We start from the raw sequence: 15,715 nt of genomic DNA on the forward strand, positions 1-15,715 counted from the left end.
CGCAGGCACTAGGATTAGCCTAGTGAGCTGCGGCGCCGGCCGTGGGTTTCTCGGATGCTGGCAAGCAGGGCAGACGGGGCAGCCACCACGCACGAGCTGTGCCTCTCCCACTGTGCGTGTCTCAGAGCGGACCTCACAGCCACCTCTTCTCGAACCGTGGGAGAATGGGCTGGGTCTGACACGGAGGCGTGAGTCAAGGGGCGGGGGGAAAGCTGGGCTCCCGCGGATGCCGGACGGGTGCGAGCTCTACCTGGTGGTGTAGCCCATCGCTGGTGCTGGTTCCGGTTCTGATCGGGGTGCGTTGCGAGACCCTGGAAGGGACTTCTGCAGGACGAGTGGACCAACAGAACTGATGCAGTTGGCTTTCTTAGGAGGAGACCGATGAGCTCGTAAAGAATCCAAAATCACAAAAAAACTCAACCGTTAAAAAAATAAAAAGCCAGGTATTGGTTCCGGGGAATGAAAACGTCGTGCGAGACGTCACCTCTGGAGAGCGCGTCTTACTGAGCGGACCGGCTCTCTCGTAATCCCCTAATCCCGGGAGTCCACGGACCGGCGAGCAGCGCTCCGCTGGGGGATCGGAAGAGCAAAGACTTCTCCGTCCTCCTCTTGGGTAGTGAGAAGCCTGGAATGAAACAGCAAAGGAAGCCACACACCATGAGCAGGTACGGAGTCGGACGCCGGGAGTCCACCCTGGAGGGGCCGAACGAATGGAGATGAACCGGTGGGCGGGAACGAGCCAGCATTGTTGGGGTCGTGCAGCTGCTTTATTTGCGTGCGTAGCTTTGACCTACAGCACAACACAAGGAAGGACAAGGAGACGAAAAATACAGAAGGGACTATGCGGGGGTTCCAGCGGCTCGGCCACTCGGGGATGCAGGCTTGTGGCCCTGGGCGCTGTGGCTGCAGCCCCGGGCTCTGTGTGGACCAGAAGGGCAGCGCGTGGCAGGCTGCACCTCTCCTGGCTGGCTGTGCCCCGGTGGAGGTGCTGGAAGCGGAGAGTTCTTCACGGATGAGTCACGCGTGTGTCATTCATGAATTAGCAAAAGCGTTCTCGCCCTGCTGCGCGATAAATGGTCCATGTCCCTCCGAGCTGAGTCACCAGGACGCTGGTGAATAGATGTCAACTGTCGTGGGGCAGCGCGAGGGACGGGCCGGGCAGAAAAGGGCGCGGTCACCGCTACCGCACAGCTCCGGGAGCCGTGTCACCGAACTCCAGCAGACGCCTTCACGTTGCTCTACACGGTGCTTCTGCCGTGGGCCATCCAGGTGAGCCCAGACGCAAAGGAGCTCTCTGGTCGTTGAGGCAACTTTTCAGAGTCCTCTGACTCAATGAGGAGGGCTAACTGTATGCGTCAGCTTGGCCAGGCGGAGGAACGCCCGCGGCGTGGGAAGGCCTCCTTTCCAGGGGTGTCTGTGCGGGTGTTTTGCAGAGAGATCAGCGTTTGGAGAGGGGAATGCGTGAGGCAGGTGGGTGGTGGTCATCAAGCCTTCCTGGGCACGGACGGAACAAAAAGGCAGAGGAAGGGAGAAGTGACTGCCGCTGCCTTCTCCTGTCCCCGGGCGTTCTTGCTCCTCGTCCTGGGGCTTGGCGACTCGGAGGCAGGGCGTACGCTGCCGGTCCCCCGCTCCTCGGCCTGTGGACCTACAGGGAATCACACCACACGCCTGCCGGCTTCTCCAGCTTGCTCATGGCGGATCGTGGGACCTGTGAGCTTTTGTAAACACACAAGCCAGTTCCCGTAACCTCCTCCCTCCCTCCCATTCTCTCCATCATCTATCGATCCATCCATCCATCGATCTATATTTATTTCCTACTGATTGCATTTCAAGAACCCTGATTACTACAATCGAATCACTTTTGCCAATTCTAAAATTATAGACTTGGCAAAGATTCGCCCCTCCCATCTGTCTCAGGAATCTCCTTTGCTGTGTGTTCAGATTTGAAGCTACGGGTGTCTGTGCACGCTGCGCATGGAGACACGGGGCAGTGAGGCGCTGTGCCCCGCAGTCATTCAACAGCAGAATTCAGGAGTCCCCCCGCCAGACCCCCTCGGTGCTGCCTCTCATACCTCCAGACGAATATCGCTCACCTCAGTGTAGACACCCTGGAGATGCAAGAACATCCCACACATGAAGGCTGAACTTAATTGTGCCTGGCTGCTTTGGGGCAGCTCGGTCCTCTTTCTCTCTCTGTGGGCCTTGACTTTGAAACCAGCCGTCAGCCTTTCCCATGTACACAGCGGTGACAAGTCTCTATCAGCGGAAGGGGACAGTACAGCTCTTTAAAAATAAAATGCATCTCAGGCACAGCTGGTGTGTGTCACGGTATCCCAGCAGACCAGTGCTGCCGTAGGCTCCACGCAAATTATCACGTAAAGCACTGCGAATGGCTTCTCACGGCATTTGAACTGGGCCTTCGTTTTTCCAATAGCCAAGCAGTGTGCCAGCCCTAGGAGGGAACAACGGATGAGACTCTGCCCCTGTGCCTGAGCAGCGTCCCAGGCCCGAGAGGCACCTGTTCTAGGGACCAAATGGCTGCCGCCCAGGGCGGGGACGGGGACAGAACGCCACACAGCAGCCTGTAGGAGCTCTGGGGAGGCAGCCGGACCCAGCCTGGGGTGGGGAGGGGGGCGGGGCACGGAGCTGGCAGGGAAGGCTTCCTCTGCCACCTTGGTCTGGGACTTGTGGGGCAATCAGGGAATATCCCGAGAAGGGACAGACAGCGCTGGGCAGAGGTCCCTAAAGGTGAGATGCGGGGGGGTGGGGGGGGTGTCCCCGTGTGGGCCGAGGTGGCGGTTGTATGACCAGGAGGACACTGTTGGTTTCGGCGTGTTGAGGAGTTAGAGTCTGGCAGTGGTGTGGTCCAGTTTGTCAGAAAGACTGATGCTTTTGGAAGCCCCAAAGGTTGGTCACCCAGGGCAGGATTCCTGGACCGGGTGTACACAGGAACAGGTCAGACAAAATCACATGAACAGCCACAACCACGAGTCAGACGTACTCGGCGTTACTTTACACAGATGGATAGGAGATGGAGCGTGCGTGTGTGTGTGTGTGCGTGTTTATTTGCATTCATGTATGTGTTACATGTGTGTGTAACACACGTGTGGGTATACCCATGCAGATGTAAATCATATATAAGGGTATTGTTTGTAGACACACACACATATATAAGCATCATCTCATGTAATCCTCGCAGTAATGAAATGAACTAGGGGCTGTGTGATTGCCCAGGATGACCAGCTGGCCTACTCTGACCTCAGACCCCAGGTGGTAACCACTGAACTCTAAGACTCTTCTGGTTCGGGGTGTACTGAGCTCTTTCCAACATGCCTGAGTGAGTGAGGATGCGTGTGTGTGAGAACACGCACGTGAGCAGGTTTGCGTCTCATCGGCCCCTCGCCGCCACCCCGGGAGGGGCACCAGCCGGTGGTCCAGGGGAGGCAGCCGAGGTTTCCGTGCCTGAGTCGGCGCTGTAGTGAGCCGCGGCCCGGGGTTGCAGCTGGCGTCTGACTGCAGCCAGAGGCTCTCTCCCCCTCCACCCCCTGCCAGCTCCCCAGATGCAGAAGGAACACGGAGGCTGCACCCTGTCCATGTCACATCCAGCCATCCCTAGACACAGAGCCGGAGCAGGGACAAGAGCCCTCTTCAGAGGGCAGCCCCGGCTGGCCGCCCTTTCTCTAAGCTGGGATCCCAGTCCGTCCCCCAGCCCCATCCTCTCCCGGCGCCCTGTCTGCTTCCTGGCTGGCTTCCTTCTCAGCCCGGTTGCTAATGATCAGGTGTTTATTACTTGCTTCTTAGAGGCCACAGAACGGACCTGCCTCCCCCATACTTTCCCCGGGGGCTGGCACGTTCCCCATCCCATTCACCTGCCTGTCTTCAACACCTGTCAGATGCCTGGCCCAGGGCAGGGCTGCTTAACCACTCGCTGAGTCAGGGAAGGGAGAAGAGGGGAGGGAAGCCCCTTTGAGGTCGGATACCTGGTGTTACATTCCTCCCACGTTTCTGTCCGCTCCATGATAGGGTCATGAACTTTGTGACACATGAGGTCATGGCTTAAACCCCCTGCTGTGGTTTGGGTGTGGCCCGCCCGCCCGAGGGCCATGTGCTGGGAGCTTGGTCCCCAGGGTGGTGCTGGGGCGGGAGTGGCAGGACCCCCTCGTTTGTTCCTGCAAGAGCAAGTTGTCAGAACAGCGAGCCTGCCCCCAGCCGCTTGGCCTCCCGTCTCCTGGTGTGACGCCCTCCCCCACACCTGCACGTGGCTGTCTCTCTGCTGGTGACACAGCCAGCGGGCCCTCACCAGAGGCCCCAGACTTGCAGCCTCCAGAACCCTGAGTGGGTCGAGCTCTTCTTTCTGTACACAGTGTGCAGCCTGGGAGACTTCTGTCCATCAGGAGATAAAGACGGCGCATGTGGAGGCTGTGGGAGGCTGCAGGGCCGGGGGGCGGGTGCTGGTGCCCTGCGTCTGCCCACGGAGGGAAACGAACTCACGCTCCAGGCACCTGTCACGACCCGCCCCCCCGCCCCATGCTTCCCGAGAGAGGCCTCCAAGACCATCGCCTCCATATCACACATTCAGGCTTATCTCTCTATCCCGGATACCTACTACAAGTCCCGAAACACAGGAGGCGTTTAATAAATGTGTGTGCCTTGAACGAATGATTGAGGCCCATGAAATTGAAAGAGCTTACTCAGGTTGTACGTTCCTTCTGCCCCAGGAGGCTCTGAAGGATATCAAATCTCAGATATAGATAGCCAGTATTTGATAAGCGCCCACTGTGTGCCAGACAGAAAAATGGGAGCCATGATGCATTACCGGAAGTAAGCAGGCGTACAGGTTAAAATTGATCAGATTTGTGAAATGGAAGACCACGCCTTTGCCACACTCCTGTGTGGCCTCACGCCCCCTACCTGATGCCTTTGCCACGCCCCTGTGTGGCCTCATTCCCCTACCTGGCCCCACCTGGGTGCCCACCAGCCAATCAGGTTAATTAACCACTCCCCTTTGGAGTGGTTTAAAAGCCGGGACACGGTGTGGCCCAGCCTGCTTCTTCCCATGCTTCTTGCTTGGAAGGGGCTGGCGGTAGCCCTGCGCCTCCAGGGCTCATGGCCTTTGGGCTGTGTCCTCTAGGCTTCCTGGCCTAGATGCTCATCCACGTGGCTGGTTCCTGGTGCTCGGTATGAACCCCTATTCACCTCTCTCCTAAATAAAGCTCTCACTCGCCTATGCATCTTTCTCACTAAATAAAAGCTTAAAATGTACCATGCTGCCTTGTTTATCTTTGCCAGTATTTAGAATTCTTCTCTAAATATCAGGCAAGAACCCTCTTGGGCTTATTAATATCGGGGATTTAGTAATAAGCCCGTGATGAAATCGTAAGGCACCCCAAATTCCGGTAGCACATGTGGCACCCGGATAGCATTTCTAGGGAACTTTAAGGGGCCACATTTCAGGGTAAATTTTAGGGGGTCCACTCCATAAGCATGCATGGGCACCTGCCGTGCCTGCCACTGGGCCCACAGGCGGCCCCAGGAGACAGGTTTGTGACCACCGGCTCAGCACGCTGGGAAGTGCTGAGTCATGGCACCCTGGCTGTGCCGTGAGGGTGAAATTTGGCCTCAAGAATTAGCCAGGCTTCTGGGACAGGAGACACCTGGACCGGGCCTTTGGGGACAAGACAAATGGAAAATGTCCTCGGAGCAGCCTCAACGTGTATTTGCTGGTGGTAGTGGAAATCGTGACAACCCTTTGGGGAAGACACCTGGCCGTGGACAACCCTTTGGGAAGACACCTGGCCATGGACAACCCTTTGGGAAGACACCTGGCCGTGGACAACCCTTTGGGAAGACACCTGGCCGTGGACAACCCTTGGGGAAGACACCTGGCCGTGGACAACCCTTGGGGAAGACACCTGGCCGTGGACAACCCTTTGGGGAAGACACCTGGCCGTGGACAACCCTTGGGGAAGACACCTGGCCGTGGACAACCCTTTGGGGAAGACACCTGGCCGTGGACAACCCTTTGGGAAGACACCTGGCCGTGGACAACCCTTGGGGAAGACATCTGGCCGTGGACAACCCTTTGGGGAAGACACCTGGCCGTGGACAACCCTTGGGGAAGACACCTGGCCGTGGGAATCGGGCTCCTTTTAGAACTCACACACTTTGACCGGTGACTCTCACTTCCTGGAACGTAACCTAGAGTCTTCGGCTCTCTGCACCAGGAGCCTTAAGCCTGAGAGCATTTAGGGCAGCACCGTGTGTGATAACCAGCACATTTAAAAGAATCTAAAGGAAAGGAATTGGCTCAGGAAACTGTATCCTTTTAAGATGCTGGGAGGCTATAAGACTTTTGAATATTGTACTTACTATGGAGACCCTGCACTGGGTGGAAGGGGTTGTTTTGATGCTCTTTAGAGAAAAAACTATATCTTACAAATTTACTGTAACAAAATGTCTGCGTATTAAACAAAAAAGAGTAAGAGTCGGTTTCCCAATGCATTAGGTTGAAGGGAGGCTCACTGTAATTTCACTTTTTATCTTTTTTTCTATTTTAAAATTGCCTTTAATTAGCATGTCACCCCTTTAATGAAGAAAATCAAAGCACAATTAACTCTCTCTCTAAAGGGCTGGTGCTTGCAAAACACGAGGTAAGATTGCACTACCTGGCTAGAATCCTGGACCGTCCAGTAAGCCAGCAATGAAATCAACCTCAAAAATTCATCTCATCCTGCCTTAGTCTTGGCATCTTTAAAATGGGCTTATGTGGCAATGGAATGAAATGACCCACAGAGAATCAAGCACGGTTTTGCCTAGTCCATACTAAGCCCTTCACAAGGTTGGCACTAAATAACGGATACAACCTTTTGTTTTTAACTTTGCAGCTCCTGGTCTTTGTTTCAGAACAGTTTTAAAGTTGCAAAACAAAAATTGGGAAGTAGCCCAAAGAGTTTCCAAATTCCTCACCCCATCTCCCCTGTTATTTATATCTCGTTCTCGTGGATTCATTTATCAAAGTCGATGGCCTACACCCAGCTTCCTCTATTTAATCCAAACTCCCTCTCTGTCCCCACCCTTCCCACCACTGTTAATGTGTCCCCAGCCCCCTTCCATCTTCGCTGTACAAAAACTAAGCTACAGTTCCCACGAGGTGGAGGGAAGCCACCCCAGCTGTCCTCCTCCACGACCCTGTGGTCCCGGCGCCGTATCTGCAGAGATAAACATCCACGTGGAGAGGAACCTGAAGGCGTGCACACTGTCGCTTGGAATGGAAACCCCAACGCAGTCTCGCGAGGCAGCTCATGACTCCTGGGCACAGAGCTTTGCTTTGCTCTCTGTTTCAGGGGAGCGTGTTGAGGATTTATGGTTTTGTGCTGATGGCAGCGTGAGATACAGGAGAATCCAATTTATTCCTTGAAGGGCCTGCTCCGTCTCCTGTGCACAGAGTGCACGGCGGTTGGGTAGAGAGTGTTTACATTACACAATGAATTTTGAAAATGGAGTCCTGAGTCTCAGCGTAGCATCGGAGAAACTGGAGTGAAATCCGAAGCAGAGTATGACAGCCGGAAACACGGCTCCGAGGGCATCCAGTCAGTTGGAGGCTGCCGTACAGAAGCTGTTCGGAAGCAAGACGCCGGATCGGTGTCGGGAAGTCGGGTCCGCAGGTTTGGAAATGCTGGCTCGCAGTGAGAGCACCAAAGGCTCTGAGCTTTATTCCCGGGCTGCCCCAACCCTTCCCAAGTAGGGTCCTTCACTCATCCCGTCATCCAGTCCCCGATACAGGAGACATCACAGCTTTGTATCAGAGAGAGACGAGAAGACCGAAAACCCTCGACCTTAGGAAGTGTCCATCGTGGAAGGATCCGCTGGTTATTAACAGGACTAATTGCCGTATTTGGGCTCTTACGGCAGGTGCCAGGACACACCACACACACACAACACACACACACACTCAAGATACATAGTATACATCGTATTGTGACTCGGTGCCTCTACCCCACCCTGTTTAGAAAGGGAGGAAGATACGGTGCTAGAAGGGATGTGTTGGGCCTGAGTCCTCAGAGGGTTCCGAGAACTGAGCTGGCCCGTGTGCGTTATGCGTTGCCTGGGCTCGTGGAGGAGCTGGGATTGGAAGCCTGACGAACGTTTTGACAGGTGCGAATGATGAAGAACAGCTTTGCAGGCTGAGGGGCTGACAAGGAAGGGTTGGCAGTCAGCCACCCGCAGGTGCTGTACGTGGGCTTGCTTCAAGCCTTCCTGTGCAGGAACTTCAGAGCGAGGTTATGAAATGTGGGCTTCATCTTGTAACAGCTGCCACAAATATTGCTGAAGTAGTTTCTTAAAGGCAAATGGGGGCAGGCACCACGGCTCAATAGGCTAATCCTCTGCCTGCGGCACTGGCACACTGGGTTCTAGTCCTGGTGGGGGCGCCAGATTCTGTCCCGGTTGCCCCTCTTCCAGTCCAGCTCTCTGCTGTGGCCTGGGAGTGCAGTGGAGGATGGCCCAAGTGCTTGGGCCCTGCACCCCATGGGAGACCAGGAGAAGCACCTGGCTCCTGCCATTGGATCAGCACGGTGTGCCGGCCACAGTGTGCTGGCCGCAGCGGCCATTGGGGGATGAACCAATGGAAAAGGAAAACCTTTCTCTCTGTCTCTCTCTCTCACTGTCCACTCTGCCTGTCAAAAAAAAAAGGCAAATGGGAATCCAAGTGGGGAAAGAAAAGGGGAAAGTGGTATAAATTTCCATATTTGCAGGTTGGTGATCCTATTATGACACTTGGCACTTCTCCCTTGTGCCTTGAAGTCTTGGAGAAGCTGTGGTATTCATTCATCCACACACTCATCCTTCCTCCCATCATCTCTCCTTTCATCCATGCACCATCCATTTGCTGACCCATACACCCGTTCACCCGTCCATCCTCTCCTCCATCCAGCGGTGACTTACTGGGTTCCCATGTCGTACCAGGATGAGAGTGCGACAGTGAACACTGATCCAGTGTCTGCCCTCATCATTCTGGTGGAGGGAGGCAGCCAGCCAGCAAACAACGTGCATGAGTGACACCGTGGTCGGTGCTGTGAGACGCGAGGCCTGTTCTTTCGCATGGAAGTCAGAGATGGACCATCTGACACAAGAACGTGAGAGCCAAGAGCTGCAGAACATGAGGGCGAGATGTGGGGATCTAAAGTCACCGTTTCTAGGCAGAGGAGTCTAGGTTGCAAGGTGAGAGTGAGGATGCCACTGTGACTGGAGTAGCGTGGACAATGGCAGAGCGGTAGGAGCCCAGGCCAGGGGCAGATCATGAGCAGAGGGTAACAGACTCATCAGCTTGACTTGTCCCGACAGAGGGGAGAGATGCTGCTGGGGTTTCAGTGGAGGCATGACAGGATGTGATCTATGCTTTCAACAGCGAGGCACGCTGCTATTTCACACAGGACGATTCTGCCTGCTGTAAGGAAGTTGGACTGTAGGCAGGGGAGCAGCCTCCCCTCCCTATAGACTGAAAGGAGGCAAGGATCCTGGTGCAGATTGGAGGAGCATTCCAGCAGCAGCTCAGATAACCTGTCCCACCGTCTCTTTTGACCAAGCCAACCGCAGTTCTGTTAACTGAAAATATGAAGACTCAAGGAATACTTGTTGTGCATTTACAGTTTTACTATGAACTGCCATTTCCAGTGCTACATTCCAGGGCGCCAGAACTGGTGCAAAACCATGTCAACAGCCTTCAGAGTGCTCCACAGGGTGAAAAAGGCTCACAGACTAAAATACAAAGGAAGAGAATGTCATGTGCTTTGAGAGAGAAAGCCCTAAGGCAGGGAGAGTCGCTGTGGAGTAGCTTGGGTGGGGGTGTGCGGGTGCCAGCAAACAACCCTCTGTGGAGTAGGGGTGTGTGTGCCGTGCTTTGAGACCCTGCTTGGTTTCTGATCACTGGAGATGCTGTGAGTTGGGGTTGGGGGAGGTACTGATGCAGGAGACTCGGACAGGTTTGGGAGGTGTCGATTAGATGGCTTCATAGTTGGATAAAGCATGTAACTGGAAAACGAGCTAGCTGTTTCTTTGGTAAAATACACTGAACACTGAGTTTACCAGCTTAGCTATTTTTAAGTGCACGGTGGTTGGCTAGTGGGAAGTCATTCACAACGTTGTGCAACCAGGCTTTGGAACTCTCCTCATCCTGCATGACCCTGTATTCCATTCCCCGTCCCCCCAGTGGTGGCAGCCACCATTCTTCCTTCTGCCTCTGTGGATTTGAGCATGCCAGGGACTGCAAACAAGGGGAGCCAGGTAGACGTCTCCGTGCTAGACTTACTTCACTTGACAAATTCAGGTGTAGCATGTGTCAGGATTTTCTTCCTTTTCAAGATGGAATAATACTTCATTATGGGTACTTTCCACATGTCGCTTATACATTCATATTTTGGTAGATACTTGGGTTGTTTATACCTTTTAGCTGTAGAGAATAATGCTGGTATGTACAGTTTGGGGACTTTGAATTATATTGGGAACATCCTCAGAAGTGGAATTGCTGGATCATACAGTGATTCTTTTTTTTTAATATTTATTTATTTGAGTTACACAGAGAGAGAAGGAGAGGCAGAGAGAGAGAGAGAGAGAGAGAGAGAGAGAGAGGTCTTCCATCCGCTGGTTCACTCCCCAGCTGGCTGCAACTGCTGGAGCTGCGCCGATCCAAAGCCAGGAGCCAGGTGCTTCCTCCTGGTCTCCAGAGAGCTGGATTGGAAGAGGAGCACCCAGGACTCGAGCCAATGCCCATAGGGGATGCGGGCACTGCAGGCAGAGGCTTTAACCACTACACCACAGTACCGGCCCTTAGTTAATTCTATTATTTCTTTTTTGAAGAACCATCTTGACTAGAGGAGCTTCAACTTCTGGACTAAAGAACTCAGATGTGTTTGTTTTGGCTAATGGGGAGATAACAAGTGCCCCTGGGAGGGTACACCAAGCAGATATTTTAAAGGGGAGAGGTGTAGGTCAGGGAAGCCAGTGTGGAAGTGGCTGCAAACCTTAATGTCGTGAGACCTGTGTAAAATGAAAAGTCAAATCAGCATCACTCACACTAATTGAGATCGCTTCCTTTCCATCACTGTGAGAGGAACTTGCAAATTCTAAACGTTTCCCTCTTCAGTAGTAAACGAGCTGTCATTGATGTCTGAAGGGTTCTGACATCAAGAGAGAGCTGTAGCAGGAAGAACTGTTGAGGGTGGGGGAGCTCTCCTTGGTGCTGAAAGTAGACATGACGCGCGTCCCTTGACTAGATTGGAGTTACAGTTAGGAAGGCAACGATGAATCAGTGAACGAATGCATTTTAACTCTTTCACACTCCCAAGTCTTCCTCCCTTTCATTCGTCAAATTTCAAAATCTTCGAGTTTTGCCCCTCTGCCACCACCCATCATCGTATCTCACCCAGGACAGTTCATGGGCCTTTGTGTGAGTCAGGCTGCAGGCAGAAACTGGAAACCACACTGAGTCAAACAGAAGGACCTTAGCAGAAGGAATTAGTGATGTGTGTGTTTTCTTCAGGTGTATGTTGAGGACAGACCGGGTGATGAGGCAGCCCAGAGATTAGAAGCTGTAGGAGTGTGCTGCAAGCCCCAGGCCAGGAGGGCCACAGGGGAACATGGGGAGGGCAGGTCCTGGAGCCATGGAGTCAGGCCCCTGTAGTGGGGCTGGACCCTTAGATGGTCCAGTGAGAGCTGGGCTGTACCAGAGGCAGGTGCAGCTGGAACAACACGGTAGGGAAGATGCAGCTCTGCCAAGGGCACCACCAGCAAACGAAGGAGCAGACCCTGGCCTCTCTCCCATCCCGTGCTCTAGTCTTCCACCTGTGCCCCCCACAGGGCAAACCCACCTGCAGGCCAGAAGAGAAAAGTGCTATATAATGCTGTTTTCAGTGGTAGAGAAAAGAACAAGAACTAGGTCTGATCACTCACAGGCATGTGGTCAGCACAGCCTCCTTGTGTCCCTGGTTATCCTTTGGGCTCCCATAGCTCCAGCCATCACACTAAGTGTTGGCCCTCTGTGACAGCTGCCATGGCTTCAGGGGGAAGCACACTGTGGGGTGGAGTCTCAGAGCTACCCCTCTGCTTCCAAAGCAGCTCATACAGACCACAGTGACCACAGTGACCACAGTGACCACAGCCCCACGGTCTGCTGTTACTGCATGTCTCCTGCTAGGTTTCTGTCCCTAAAGCTTGGAACCCTTTTCTCATCTCAGTAGATCCTGAGTCCCTAACACTGGGCCTGATTGTCAGGAATGTATGTAAAACGAGATGGAATGCCTTTTAAAAAAAAAGAGCAGTCTTTTCTGCCAGTACATCTTTCATGTAAATGTGTTGACAGCTTGAGAGTCTTGCACCGTGCCATTTAATTCATGCAGCTGGTCTTAGTTTGGGCTGTCTTTCATGATTCCGCTTATGTCCCATAGACCAGAGAATACAACTTGTCAAGGCCACAGCGTTAGCCAGGTGCTGCCACTGGGGCATGACCAAGAATCCAGGGCCTCGGTGATGAATCTCCTGGGGTTTCTAGGCACATTTTGCACAATAAAGGCAAACTCCAGCCTTAACTCTGAGTCTGTGCTCCTGCTCAGTCGCCAAGCCTGGTGATGGTTCTTTTAGAAACGATAAGGATTCACAAAGGCTGGGGATTTCAGGTGGAGATGGAATGACTTCCAGAACAAGGCTGTGAAGAATGAAGTCAGCCAGAGCAGAGCTGCTCCAACCAAAGAACCGGGGAGGAGACGCATGTATGAGCCTCTCTGTTGTGACTGTTCCTTTGTTTCCCCGATTACGGATGTGCTTGCTAATTGCACCATGCGTCCTGTTACCTGCATAAAGAGATGCCCCTTTGAAGTGTTTACCCTGCTGCTTAACATAGAAGAATTGATTTTCATTGCTAATTCAATAATCTTAGTCACTAAGGAGGAAGACTGCCTCCTGGCATATTCGCATGAAATTAGCAGTTTCAAAGCATGCTTCCTTCTCGCCCCACCCACACTAAGGAGCGCAGCCTGGCTCGATTCCCCTGGACTAATAAGTGAAAGAGAGGCTGATCCATAGCTGGTCAGATAGCTGTCTGAATCAAAGCTCTAGAAAAGCATTCGCTGACTCCCCATTGCCTGCAGGACAAACTCTGTCTTGGCCCTGTCACTCAAAGCTCGGTTTGATTTCCTGATTTGGCCCCTTAATTCTCACTGTGCCCACTGATCCCTTTCATCTACTGTGGTACATCAACTTGGCATAATTGTTTGGATGAGTTTGGAGTGATGGAAACGCTTATCAAACCAATTTAAGAAAAAGGGGCTCCCGCCGTGCCTCCTCCCGGACCGCGCTCCCCTCCCCACACCCGGCTTCTCCGAGCCACTAACCTGCGGCTGCAGCGGCCACCTGCACCCCAGCAGCACCATGACAGATCAGGCCTTTGTGACACTGACCACAAACGATGCCTACGCCAAGGGTGCCCTGGTCCTGGGCTCATCTCTGACACAGCACAGGACCTCCCAAAGCCTGGCCGTGCTCCCCACCCCCGGGTCTCAGACACCATGAGAAAGGCTTTAGAGAGGGTCTCTGATGAAGTCACCACCGTGGACATCTTGGACAGGGGTGACTGCGCATCTCACCTTAATGCAGAGGCCTGAGTGGGGTGTCGCACTGCACTGCTGGTCCCTTACTCAGTATTCAAAGTGCGCGTTCATGGGTGCAGATACTCTGGTTCTGGCAAATGTTGATGCTCTTTTTGAGAGAGAACTGTCGGCTGCACCAGACCCAGGCTGGCCTGACCGCTTCAGCTCCGGGGTCTATGTTTATCAGCCTTCGGTGGAAACCTATAATCAGCTGTTGCACGTTGCTTCCGAGTGAGGCAGTTTTGGTGGTGGGGACCAGGACACGTTTTTTACCAGCTGAGCAACAACAGATATCAGAGACACCTGCCATTTGTTTATAACCTAGGCAGCATTTCTGTATACTCCTACCTCCCAGCATGCAAAGCGTTCGGTCCAAGTGCCAAAGTTGTGCATTTCCTGGGGCAAACCAAACCATCGAATTGTACTATGATACCAAAACAAAAAGTGTCAGAAGTGAGGCCCATGGTCCCACCATGACTCACCCACAGTTTCTCAACGTGTGGTGGGACATCTTCACCACCAGTGTTGCACGTCTGCTTCAACAATTTGGCGTTGTCAAAGGCACCCACTCATACCAACGTGTGGAAGATGTCTCAGGAGCCGTACCACACTTGTCCTTGGGGAGACCCTGGCCACCACACGACCGTGTGTATCCTCAGAACGGAAAGAGCGGTGGGAACAGGGCCAGGCTGATGACGTGGGAGCAGATTCCTTTGACAACATCAAGAAGAGGCGTGACACTTACCTCCAGTAGCACTGGCCACACCCACTGCACAGGCACTTGTTTCTGATACTTGGCATCCAGAGCTGGGTTGAGAAAAGTCTGTTGGAGCTGCTAGAGGTTTCCACTGAAACTCATCAGATGAAGGGTTTCTGTGGAGCGAGAACTGGGCAAAGTTGTGAGGCCACAGTTCTGTTGTATGGGCAGTGTCCTGCTTTTTGACACTAGACTTGGCTGTGTCACGAACGTTCACTTATGCAGATTGCCAGTGATACATGGTAAAGGCAATACATAGATATAAATATATATGGATATGTATCAAGCTACTAAGTTGGCTGTATCAACGCTGGGGGGAAGAGTACAGAGCCAGGTTCCCAGTCAGTCTCCCTGCCAGACAGCACATGGCACCCGGTCCCCTGCTTGCTTGCTTGCTTGCACCTTTCACTAGACCTGCCCCGTAGAATTGTCCAGAGGCTGCCGGAGTAAAGACAGACTACGGTAATACTGCCGAGTGAGTCATAGCCACAGTGGCATCAGCAGCTGGCATGAACCCGTTCCGCTGCCTAGCCCGTGCCTGACGATGTTCACCAGGGTTCTGTGTACAGGGAGGTGGCAGCCTGCTGAAGCGCTTTGGTTCAGTTCTGTATATTTGAAAATAGTGTGTTCTCTGAGGGTTACCTGCAAGGGCGCCCTGTATGAAAATAAAGACTCGCTGCCAAGAAAAAAAAAGGAAAATTTTATCCAAAAACTTTTGAGTTCAGCATGTTTGATATTGTTGAGCCTTGTGGAGGGAGGATGGGAGGAAGAGAGATTGAATTTGCCTAGGAGGTCTCTGCCCACTTCATTTGACGAACAGATCCTCTTCTAGCAGACCAACAACCGGCTACCAGCAACCTCAAACTTCCCTATGCCCAGCTGGACCACCACAATGGAAGGGAGACTTCAAGTCCCAGATTCATATATGAACCCAGACAAGCCTCTGATTGGTCCTTCTGAGTCACAAGACCATCCCAAAGAAACCTTTGATTGGGTCTGCCTGTATCACATGACTGGCCCAGAAGCTTCTGATTGGGTCTGCCTGCATCACATGACTATCTCTGAATGGATTCCTGTAGCTAGAGAGATGAAATACTCTAGTTCAGGCACCTTGAACCCTATGTCCACCCCTGAGGTGGGCTGGGCCCCCTGGACAGCCCCTCTCTAGGACCGTGTCCAGTGGGAAAGGATTCCCCAAAGGAACCAGAAGAAGGAGGCAGGAAACCATGGCAAGCAAGAGCACAGTGCAGTCCCGTCCACCACCAGCGTGCCTACACCTGTGTGCCTTCGTGTGTTCAGGGTTCTGGCACATCCTCTGCGT

At 53.2% G+C, this 15,715-nt stretch overlaps 1 protein-coding gene and 1 pseudogene across 2 annotated transcripts in view; both read left to right on the forward strand.

The window, feature by feature from the left end:
- STK32B (serine/threonine kinase 32B) overlaps positions 1-15,715 on the forward strand; it is a 238,843-nt gene that overhangs the window by 171,511 nt on the left and 51,617 nt on the right. The window lies entirely within an intron of this gene.
- On the forward strand, positions 13,420-14,391 carry LOC133775349 (glycogenin-1-like; annotated as a pseudogene).

The sequence above is a fragment of the Lepus europaeus genome, chromosome 16 (genome assembly GCF_033115175.1).
Source record: "Lepus europaeus isolate LE1 chromosome 16, mLepTim1.pri, whole genome shotgun sequence".
NCBI lineage: Eukaryota > Metazoa > Chordata > Mammalia > Lagomorpha > Leporidae > Lepus > Lepus europaeus.